Below are 10088 nucleotides of genomic sequence, written 5' to 3' on the forward strand. Positions count from 1 at the left end.
AGGATCAATTAGTTCCCAGTTGCAGAGACAACATTTCTCTAGCATCCATAAGGGATATTGGGGACACAGTACGATGGGGTATAGACAAGGTCCAAAGGAGCCAGTGCACTTTAAATTTTTTCAACTGGGTGTGCTGGCTCCTCCCCTCTATGCCCCTTTCCCACAGGCAGTTTAGAAAAAGTGCCCTCAGGAGAGGATGCACACTCTGCTAACTCCAGAGATTTCTTCAGTTTATTTTAAAACTTTTGTTTTCTCGGTATGCTGTTTGGGCAACAGCATACCTGCCCCGTGGGAGTGAGGAGGGGGACGGTCACCGGCCTCGCGAGGTGCAGAGGAGCTTCCCCGCTGCAGGACCACCGTTCTGAGGGGTTTTTTGTTCAGCAGGGCATGGCGCCTTGGCTGTCGCAACCGCAGCACGCTGCACACCCCTAACACTGCCTGAAGGTGATCGTCGGTGGTGAGTACAAACTGGGGGCCCCGCTAAGGGGGTCCCCCAGTTCATGGTGCGGCAGAAGAGTGGGTGAGGCATGCGGGTCCCTCCCGGGGTTGACCCGCTATAGCCCCTGCGTGAGACTGGCTAGCGATGGCTGTACTAAACATTTATGTAAGGCTACAGTGAGATTAGGAGACATGGCCAGTATAAATATATCTCAGTAGCTCTGGCGCCATTACGGGGGCGGGACTACATCAGAGCGGGCTCAGGCTTGCATTATAAATCCGTCTCTGTTGTATGTGTATTGTGTATTACTTCATAATGGTAAAACACAAGTTATGCAGTGTATGTAATACCAGATTCTCCCCTCTCTCATCTGGTTCCATATCATGTGAGCAGTGTAGTCAGTACTCACAAAATGCTGAGGACAATGTGGGGGAGAGTCACGAGCCCTCATGGCTGGGGGCTATCAAAACTACTGTATGATGTCTGATATGTCATCTCAACTCACTGCAAATGCCAACAAAACACAAGAACTGCAACAAGCAGTAGCAGATCTAGCTGCCAGGGCTGATGTTCCCCATCCGTCCGTCCGTCCGTCCCCCCCTACTACAGGTCCACATAAACTGCTTTCCCTGCACTTCTATCAGATACTGATGATGATATACAGGATGATGGGAATGATGTGGGTCCCATAAGTGGGGATTCCACCCCTACTACACAGGGTTTTGAACCCCTCGTTTTGGCTATAAGGGATGTGCTAAAGCTACCCCTGGAGGACGCTACTAATCAGCAGTCGTTTTTCCTCCCACAAGACAAACTGACTGTCATATTTCCAGATTCCAAAGAATTGGATGACTTGTTTAAGTTAGCCTGGAAAAGTTCAGATAAAAGATATCAGGTGTCAAAACTGTTTTTGCATACCTTTCCTTTTGCCCCTGAAGGCAGGAAGTTCTGGGAAGAATCTCCAGCTGTAGACGTCTCCATCTCTCGCCTCTCTAAAAAGGCAGTATTCCCTTCTCCGGGCTCCTTTACGGTGAAGAACCCGGGCGATAGGAAAATTTAGACCACACTGAAATCTATCTACATTGCTGCAGGTATATCTCAAAGACGGTAATTACAGGTGGCTGGATGACACATGCAATTCATTCCTGGGCTACTCAAATTCAGGAGGGTCTCTCGGGTGATATGACCCTGGTTACTATGGTAACTTTCCTTAAACACATTCAGGACACGGCACGGGTCCTCTGTGACTCCCTAAAAGAGATTGACAATATTAATGCTAGGACCACTGCTATGGCTGTGTCTGCACGCAAAGCCATATGGTTTCGTCAGTGGATTGCAGACGCTGACTCCAAAAGCAATGTGGATTCTCTTCCCTTTACAGGAGAATGGCTCTTCGGAGGCGAATTGGACGCATGGATCTCCAAGGTTACTGCTGAGAAATCCACGTTTCTTCCCTCAGGGACTCCGCCTGCTAGACGTACCTACCCGAGACCGTCTACTCAGTCCTTTCGGTCCTCCAGATTTCGATCTAGGGCCAGAGGTGCCTCCAATGCAGCTAGAGGCACCAGAGGTAAGCCTAAGAAACCAGCCATTGCCGGCTCTCAGGAACAGAGCACCAGTTCAGCTTCCGCAGAAACGGTGCCCACCCACCCCGAGAGGATCTTGTGGTGGGAGCTTGGTTACGTCGCTTCAGCCACATCTGGGAAGGTTCCTGCCAAAATGCCTGGGTAAGGGACCTCATCTCTCAGGGTTTCAAGCTGGAGTTCGACGGTGCTCCTCCCCAACGATTTTTCAAATCAAGCTTACCAGCTTTGGAAAATATGCGTGTTATACTGCTACTGGCCATCACCAAGTTGGTCCAGTCCCAGGTCATTGTTCCAGTACCCCTGCAACAGCAAGGACAAGGCTACTACTCCAGTCTGCACGTAGTACCAAAGTCAGACAGGTCTGTGAGACCCATTTTGAATCTGAAATCCTTGAATCCTTTTGGAGAATGGTATCCCGCACCAGTCCAGAACTATTAATGATTGATGGTAATGCAAGGGATTATATGTTTGGTTTCTTGTTATATATATAGTCCACACATATTATAAAACATTGGTGCTACCCACTGATCCAAAAGATAAGTATAAAAAAACTAGTGGCAGGGATCAGTTTGTCTGATTGCACTCTATCCCATTCACATAAATGTTACATGTGTCTTTTGAAAAAAGTTTTATTTTATTTGATTCATTTATTGTTTGATAAATGTTTCACAAATTGAATACCAATACCCACGTGGAATGTATATTCTTTATTCGTTATCCCACATGTAGTATTTTTATGACCTGAGTGTAAGGTCATACAAAAGAGAAATATTAGAAACAATTAAGCAATAGAAAAACGTGATAAGAAAGATAAAGGCAAAGATTTCTGTCTGTGTGAAAAAGAATAAAGTTAAAACCAAATCGTGTGCCGTCTCTTATTCTCATATATCTCTATTATATTCTTTTGATGAGTTCCAATGTTCTTATGCTCCGATATTTGTATATATTTTGAATATCTTTCAAAATGTACCAATACTGTGTTCTCTTGCCTTATTCTCCTTTATGCTGATGTTTCTATTGAATAATCATACATATGTGTGAATGATAGTGATTATGTATATGCTAGAGTAGTTCTTTCTTGGGATTCTCAGTATAATAAATGCAAAAGTTGCCCTTTCAATTGATACAGTAACTAGTTGTTAATCACTATGTATCAAATTATTAAACCTGATACATATGTATCTTCTGCACCAGAGGCACTGTTGTGCTGTCTAAATAAACACTGACACAGAGCAGCTTTGAATGATCTGTCTAATTTTATAATGAATTCATATATATTTTAATACAATGCACCCTATTAACAAGATCTATATGAAAGTGTCCTTTTGGAGTAGTAGTATAACATTCCCTTAAATAGGGTATAAATATAATTGAAAGCACACCTTTTTAGTGTTAATACTATGCAGTGGGCAGAATGTCAGTTGTATGTGATTCTGAGCCTATGCATGTTATATTACTGCTGTGCAATCACTGTGCTCTATACAGTCTTCTGATCTTCTGGAAGGTCGACGCTTCGGAATTCAGGATTGGGTCCTCCTCATGACGGATGCGAGCCTGAGAGGATGGGGAGCTGTCACCCAGGGGGCGCAGTTCCAGGGCAAGTGATCTGCCCAAGAGGCCCTACTTCCGATCAACATACTGGAACTCCGGGCTATCTACAATGCTCTGATTCCAGCCTCCCCTCTGCTCCAGGATCTAGCAATCCAGGTTCAGTCGGACAACGCCACGGCTGTGGCATACATCAATCGACAAGGATGGACAAAAAGCAGGGCCTGCATGCGAAAGTGTCAAGAATACTCAGCTGGGCAGAAAGAAATGCAAGAGCACTGTCCGCAATCTTCATTCCGGGAGTGGACAACTGGGAAGCGGACTTCCTGAGTCGTCATGATCTCCACCCAGGGGAGTGGGAACTACACTCTCAGGTGTTTCAACAGATCATCGACAGGTGGGGATGCCCACAGATCGACATGATGGTGTCTCGACTCGACAAAAAACTTCGCTGCTACTGCTCACGAACCAGGGACCCTCAGGCGAGCGCAGTGGATGCGCTGACATCACCTTGTCCTTTCCAGCTTGTATACCTGTTTCCTCCGATTCCGTTGATCCCAAAGGTGCTCAAGAGGATCAAGCACCAAGGACTGCAAGCAATCCTGATTGCCCCGGATTGGCCCCGGAGAGCGTGGTACGCGGCTCTTCTGGACATGTCCGTAGAAGACCCTTGGCCTCTGCCACTAAGAAAGGATCTTATTCAGCAAGGACTGTTCGTCTACCCGGACTTACGGCGGCTTCGTCTGATGGCTTGGAAGTTGAGCAGAACATCCTAGCTCACAAAGGTCTTTCCAAAAAGGTCATTGCCACTATGGTGCAAGACAGAAAACCTGTAACGTCAAAACACTATCATCATATCTGATGGAGATATGTCTCCTGGTGCAAAGAATGGACATATCCATCTACAGAATTCCACTTGGGAAGATTCCTTAGTTTCCTGCAGGCTGGAGTGGCTAAAGGCTTACGTCTGGGATCCATTAAGGTCCAGATTTCAGCTCTTTCAATCTTCTTCCAAAAGAAATTGGCTATGTTGTCAGAAGTTCAAACCTTCTTAAAAGAAGTGCTTCACATACAACTTCCGTTTGTGCCGCCTACGGCACCTTGGGATTTGAATGTGGTGTTAAGATTTCTGCAGTCCTCCTGGTTTGAACCTCTGATGACAGTAGAAGACAAGTACCCCACGTGGATGACGGTGATGTTACTGGCCCTGGCTTCTGCTAGGCGTGTCTTAGAATTGGGGGCCTTATCATGTAAAAGTCCATACTTGGTCTTTTATGAGAGCAGAGCGGAGCTCAGGACTAGACAGCAGTTCCTGCCGAAGGTGGTCTCCACGTTTCACTTGAATCAACCTATTGTGATTTCATCCAGTTCTGGCACTTCTGCCCCTCCAGAGGCATTGAATGCGGTGCGAGCCTTGTAGATCTATGTAAGGAGGACGGCTCGGATCAGAAAGACGGATTCCTTGTTCGTGCTGTATTATGCACAGAAAAAGGGTTGCCCTGCTTCAAAGCAGTTCATTGCTCGTTGGCTTCGGCTCACTATTCAGCAAACCTATGTGTTGGCAGCCTTGCGGTTCCACAGTCTCTGAAGGCCCACTCTACAAGATCAGTGGGGTCTTCTTGGGTGGCTGCCTGTAGAGTTTCGGCCCTGCAGCTGTGCCAAGCAGCTACCTGGTCGGGGAAGAACACCTCTGTGAAGTTCTACAAGTTTGATACCCTGGCCAGAGAGGATACCCAGTTTGGGCAGGCAGTGCTGCAGATGTTTCTGCACGTTCCCGCTCGTTCTGGAAGCTTTGGGACATCCCCATCGTACTAGATTCCCCAATATCCCTTATGGATGCTAAAGAAAATAGGATTTTAAATACCTACCGGTAAATCCTTTTCTCGTAGTCCATAAGGGATATTGGGCGCCCGCCTCTGTGCGGTGACTCTCTGCAGGTTCTCTGTTAGGTGTTACCTGTTCAGCTGTTGCTGGCCCGGTTATGTTATGGTGTGCTGGTGTATAAATCTCACCACACTACTCGTTGTTATGTTCCTTCTCTCAAGTACAGTATGTCATTTCTCCTTCGGGCACTGTTTTACCTATAACTGCCTGTAGGAGGGGGCATAGAGGGGAAGAGCCAGCACACCCAGTGGAAGAAATTTAAAGTGCACTGGCTCCTTTGGACCCCGTCTATACCCATCGTACTAATTTGTCCCCAATATCCCTTATGAACTACGAGAAAAGGATTTACCGATAGGTATTTAAAATCCTATTATAGGTAAGGTGTATTTATAGTGGGTGTGGTATGTTAGGTATATAAGACTTAGGTTGACCACTAGTGGTCGACAGTAAGTAGGTCGACATAGTTTTTAGGTTGTCTGGGACTCTAGGTCGACATGAAGAAAGGACGACATGAGTTTTTAAAAAAATGTTGGTGTCGTTTTCTCCGTGCAGTGACAGGGAACCCCACTTAGTGCACCCTGTCCCCTCGAAACGGCTTGCTTCGCTCGCCATTAGCTTGAACTGCCAATATATCACTTAGTGCGTACCCAGCTTTAGTGACATTACAGAGGCCTACTGTACTAGGTGCCTCATATACATGTAGTACAGTGGTTCCCAAACGCAGTACACAAGGCACCTCAACAGTCCAAGTTTTAAGAATATCTATTAGTCACAGGTGACTTAATTATTTACCTCGGTCAGTTTGAATATTCCATCTGTGTACAAGCAGGGATATCCCTGAAACCTATACTGTTGCCTTGGCCCGAAAACTGAATTGTTGTGTCATATACTTTTCATATCACAGTCTTCTCTCCGTAGCTACAATGTCAGACAGCAGCTTCAATATCAAAAGCAGGCCAAACCATACCGCCCAACATTGCCCCAAGGAAATGGGCACAGTTTCAGTTTGTGGTGACAAGAGGGTATGCCTGAATAGTGCTGGGGATCGCCAACCCCTCCCATTATCCCTAATGCCCTTTCCCTGCTGCGCACACCAGTTACCATGTTTTTGTCTCCCGTTGACCACTTTCTTTTTTTTTTTTTAAACATTTTTTATTGAAGCATCAATAAACTATTATTCAAACATTGTGACAAATCCCAATGAGAGTTTCCAGAGTACAAAAAATCATCATGCATGAACAGGAAATAAGAAACCCCATCATACTGTTAGATGATACATTGTCACAGCAATGAGATATTAGATATGTGTATAGATATGCACGTATTGTAATTGAACCAAAACCAGAGATATCACAGTCACAATCAATGTTTGCCGCGTCACCAGTGTCCCGCCATCTCCCCTCCCCCCCCCCCCCCCCCCCCCGGCCCGAACAGGCCTCATTGAAGACACCCTGTCCTGCCTCTATTGTTCATTAAAAGTGTAGTATTACAGAGGGATTGGAGGATCATTTGCTGCCACTTGTAACATGTACCAAGTCGTGTCTTTTAAACTATTGTGAATTTGTGTTCGTATTGGCAATGATAACGTGGCTATATATGTCTCCCACATGAGGAAAAACCTCTCCACCCTAGCCTCCCCAGCCAGAGTTACCTCGATCCACTGCATTCTAAAAAGATAATGTAATTTAGCTTTAAAAAGTGACAATAGTGGCTGAGATGGTTGTAACCAGGTTTGCAAAATGGTCTTGCAGGCCGCCGCTCCTATAGCTAACAGAAGACGTTTGCCACCATATGATGTGCGAGCATTGGGGGGGAGCATGCCAAACAAAGCCCATTCTGGTGTCATAGGGATATAATTAACCAAGTTTTCAGTTGAATATTTTCTAACCTGAATCCAAAAACTTCGGATTATGGGGCAGTCCCAAAGACAGTGAAATAAGTCTGCTGAATTAGCGCCACATTTATAACAATTGGAATTTGGTGATTCCCCTATTAAAAATCTTCTATTTGGAGACAAATAGGCTCTGTGTAAAATATTCAGGAACATAGCTATATATGAGGAGTAAGGTAATAAAGCACATGCCTTGGCATGAGAGCGTAGTATATCGTTTGAAGACACATTAGGAAGTTGGGAGAGCCACGGGATAAGGTTCTTTTCAGACTTATCTGGTATAAACACCTGACGTATGCACAGAGCCGGCCATAGCTATAGGCAAACTAGGCAATTGCCTAGGGCATTTGATATGCCTAGGGGCATCTGCAGCTTCTGCTGATTAAAATGATATGCGGCATGCCTATATTCTGTGTGTAGCATTTCATATGCAGATACAGCCACAGTCTCACACAGTATATAGGCATGCTGCATATCATTTTAATCAGCAGAATCTGCTTGTGCATCCTAGCCACATAGCAATGAAAATAAGATGCATTTTCATAAAAAAAGGTGCCCGACGTTAGCATTGAGGCAAGATTTATGAGGACACATCTGTATCCAAGCAGAGGCAGAGGTCACAGTGTTAGTGGAAGTGTGAGTGCTGTGTGCATGTGAGTGGGTTGGTTGTGCAGTAGTGTTCGGAATATGTGTAAGGAGCATTATGTGTGTCATGTAAAAATGCATTAATAATGTGCAACACATGTGTAAGGGGCACTATGTGTGTCATTATGTGTATAAGGGCATTAATAATGTGTGGCATATGTGTAACAGGGTACTACTGTATGTGTGTCATTATGTGTATAGGGGCACTAATAATGTGCAGCAAATGTGTAGGGGGCACTATGTGTCATTATGTGTATAAGGGCATTAATAATGTGCGGCATATATGTAAGGGACATTATGTGTAAAAGGGCATTAATAAAGGTTGTCATAATGTGTAAGGCACATTATGTTCATAAGGACATTAATAATGTGTAAGGGGCATTACTGTGTGGAATTATGTGTATAAATGCATTACTAATGTGTGGCATTATGTGTATAGGGTGCTCTACTATGTGGCGTTGCGTATAGAAAGGGCACTACTGTGTCATCTAATATGAATAAAGAGCAATAGGGTGTGGTGTAATGTAAATAAGGAGCAATTCAATGTGATGTTATGTGAATAAGGGGCTCTACTGTGAGGAGTAATGTTTATAAGGTAAAGTAATACTATTGTGGGATGTAATATGAATTATGGACACTATCGCATGATCAAATGTGAATAAAGTTGCAGTACTGTGTGGCATAATTGGAATTGGGGTTACTATTGTGTGGCCATGCCCCTTGCCAGCAAAAACACACCCTTTTTGGGCTGTGCGCCAAATGTGCGAACTGTTCCTATTTAAAATATAGGGGGTACAAACACCAAAATAAGGACTGCTATGGGTGAGGGGTGATGGTGCTGGGAAAGAGGTGCAACCAGTGGTGGTGCTAGGGGGCACCAGCCAAAATCTTGCCTAGGGCATCATATTGGTTAGGGCCGGCCCTGCGTATGCAGTTATATGTTAAGGAGATAGCTTTTTTTTTTGTCAAGCATTGGTTTTGTAGTAGTGTGTCTAATGGGTTGTTCCAATCCGAAGGTGAAAAAGGTCTTATAATAAAACTAATATAATGCTGAGCCTGAAGGAATGCAATAGGGTGATTTGCCAGCCATGGATATTTTCCCCTTGCCTCCTGGAACGTGGAGGGTCTCCCCGCCAACCCGTTCACCAGACCCCTCACGGTGCTCACCCCGTAGGTTCTCCAAATGGAAAAAGGATACCGTTGACCACTTTCTAACAATCTTCAGAGCCTGACTTGGCTCGATGGCCTAACTAATAACAGCTCAGAGGCATGTATGTAACACATACAGTATAGCAGCCAGAATTTAGGGTTAGGCTGCAATTAGGGTTATTGTTTAGGCTGTGGTTAGGATTACATGAAAAGTGCAGTAGAAATTGCATTCATTCTGGCAATGGCAACTTTATGTCAGTGTTGACAGTGTTAGTGTTATTATTAGATATGTCTACATTCTGTACATGACAAATAGCCAAAAAGGGTTTGAGAACAATGACTACTATATATATATATATATATATATATATATATATACTGGACATTTAGACAGTAGCTTGCTTTTATGATGTAGGCACCCACTAACAAAGATTTTTTTAAATTTCACAGACAAAGGGGTTAAAAGGGGTGAGATGATTATTGGGAATGCCCCCCTCACAGAGGAGAGTTAAGACAGCCCACCCAGCCAGGGCTATGAAGAATGTGTGGTGCCGGCGATACCAAGTCGCAGAGGGGAGAGGACACAATGATCTGTTTCTGGACTTTCTTGACAGCAGTCCATTATTCAAACACTGTCAAACAGTGCTGGGTGTGGCTCCCCTGTTTGAATAATGGACTGCTCTGCAACTGCCGCTGGCAAGGAAGTCCCGCCTTATGGTTCAGGTGATTTTGTGATGAGTCAGTGGTATTTGCCTTTTAAGTACTTAACCAACCTATTTCCATTGGGGGAATTCAGACCTGATCGCTAGGCAGTGATTTTTGCAGCCCTGCGATCGGATAGTCGCCGCCTACAGGGAGTGTGTATTTTAGCTGTGCAAGTGTGCAATCGCATGTGTAGCAGAGCTGCACAAACTGATTTTGTGCAGTCTCTGCGCAGCCCAGGACT

The sequence above is a fragment of the Pseudophryne corroboree genome, chromosome 5 (genome assembly GCF_028390025.1).
Source record: "Pseudophryne corroboree isolate aPseCor3 chromosome 5, aPseCor3.hap2, whole genome shotgun sequence".
NCBI classification, from domain to species: Eukaryota; Metazoa; Chordata; class Amphibia; order Anura; family Myobatrachidae; genus Pseudophryne; species Pseudophryne corroboree.